At 49.3% G+C, this 1,970-nt stretch overlaps 1 non-coding gene across 1 annotated transcript; it reads right to left on the bottom strand.

Annotated features, from left to right (window-relative positions):
* Positions 1 to 259: 259 nt before the first annotated feature.
* On the bottom strand, positions 260 to 331 carry TRNAC-GCA (transfer RNA cysteine (anticodon GCA)). Its single transcript has one exon. It is a non-coding gene; the product is annotated as a tRNA-Cys (tRNA).
* Positions 332 to 1,970: the final 1,639 nt, after the last annotated feature.

Raw genomic sequence — 1,970 nt, 5'->3', positions numbered from 1 at the left:
CACTTCACTGATTTGGGGTCATGAAAACGTGTAGAAAAAGTGAAACAAAACCAGGCAAGGTAGAACAAAGCCTTTGGTAAGTGAAAAAGTCCAAGTTCAAGGAATTGATCACTCTGAGACTGTGATGTTCAGTGACAGGGTTTTAAGTTGCTCCTGGCTTTTTCCCAGATTTAGGGAGGCTCAGTATCCTGAGATTTAAGATTGGAGAAGGGTGCTGAATCTTCAACACCAGCTCCGGAGAGTAAAATAAGAAGACAGCAGGGGGCACCTGGATTTGAACCAGGGACCTCTTGATCTGCAGTCAAATGCTCTACCCCTGAGCTATACCCCCTGGCAGAAGTGTGAGCCTAAGCAAGACCTTTTATATCTGTGCAGTCATGCCCAACATTCCTATAAAATTTTACTACAGATGCTCATTCCAGCTGGGCCTCCTCAAAGCTGCCAAACCTCCCTAACTACAATTTTATCTCCCTGATGCAAAACAAGTGACAGTTCCCCTTCCTGTAGCAGCTTCCTTGTACTTTCAGGAAGAGGACTGACACTGGCATTTAGAACTGGAAGGGCTTTCAGAGTCACTCGTCTGTGCCCTTCACAGTGCACATTTGACAATAGAGTTTCAACATTAATGTTCTTCCCAGGCACACACACTCCTTGTTGACTCTTTCTGACTTTGAGTTCAGGACCCTGTTACTAAAAGAGACTCTTTTATGTTCTCTTGTCCCTGTCTTCTATTGGCTTAAAAATGGTAAAGACTTCATAGACAGAGTCATATGAATAGATTTATACACACCCAAGACCGTGGAGGGGCTAGAATATGTTCTTAGAAGATCAGAAATGTACTACATGGGAAGCACTTTCTATAAGGAAAAGCTAATGGGGAACTCCAGGATTTGAACTGGTGCATGAACTGCACCCCTGGAGCCAGTCCTCACACTCCATGACCCAGCCCCAGGGATCAGCCAGAGCAGGTGGTGGGCACCAGGGTTTAAACCATGGACCATGGCAAGCTGCTTGTCCTCTGACTATGCTGTAGTTCAGTGACTTCTTATTTTGGAGAGGCATAGGATACAGAGAACTGAGGCTTAGGGAATGGAACTGGCAGGAGAGGGGGGCATTCCAGAGGACGGGTGTGTACAGGAGGAACTGGGCTGGAGGAGAGCAGACCTGGCCAGGCACTAGGAGTGCGGATGCTACCTCTTCAGGTGGCATACAGGGGCAGTACCGCTGAGGGCAGGCGAGGCTCACTCCCAGGTGTCTGGCTTGGGGATTTGGAGAGTTAGCAGTGCCAATCACTGACGCAGCACTTAGGAGGAATAGGAGGAGGGGGAAGGGGCAAGGGAGGAAGGAGAGGAGGAGAGGGAGGAAGGGAAGAGAGAAGTAGAGGAGAGGGAGAGAATAGGGAAGAGGAAGAAGAGGGGAGAAAGAGAAGCAGGGAGGGGAAGGAGAGGGGAGGGAAGGAATAAGAGGAAAGGGAGAAGACAGAGGAGGGAGGAGGAGGAGGAATTTGAGTGTGGACTTCCTGCGTGTGAGTTTTCTGCAAGAACCATGGAATGAGAAGAAGAGAGTTTTGTTTTACATGGGCAGAGGAAAGAGTGGCCAGCCAGGCAGGAGGAGGAGGGGGAAGGAGCAGTGTCCTGAAAGCAAAGGGGGGAGAAGAGAGTTCTAAAAAGAAGGAGGAAGGGGACAATAATAATTTAAAAAACATAATAGGCCAGGCACAGTGGCTCATGCCTGTAATCCCAGCACTTTGGGAGGCCAAGGTGGGTAGGTCACCTGAGATCAAGAGTTCAAGACCAGCCTGGCCAACATGGTGAAACCCTGTCACTACTAAAAATACAAAAATTAGCTGGGCATGGTGGCGCATGCCTGTAATCCCAGCTACTCAGCAGGCTGAGGCAGGAGAATCACTTAAACCCAGGAGGCGGAGGTTGCAGTGAGCCGAGACCATGCCACTGCACTTCAGCCTGGGT

The sequence above is a fragment of the Macaca mulatta genome, chromosome 3, assembly GCF_049350105.2.
Source record: "Macaca mulatta isolate MMU2019108-1 chromosome 3, T2T-MMU8v2.0, whole genome shotgun sequence".
NCBI classification, from domain to species: Eukaryota; Metazoa; Chordata; class Mammalia; order Primates; family Cercopithecidae; genus Macaca; species Macaca mulatta.
The sequence above is the reverse complement of the archived record's forward strand: the minus strand, read 5'-3'. Positions and strand labels throughout refer to the sequence as shown.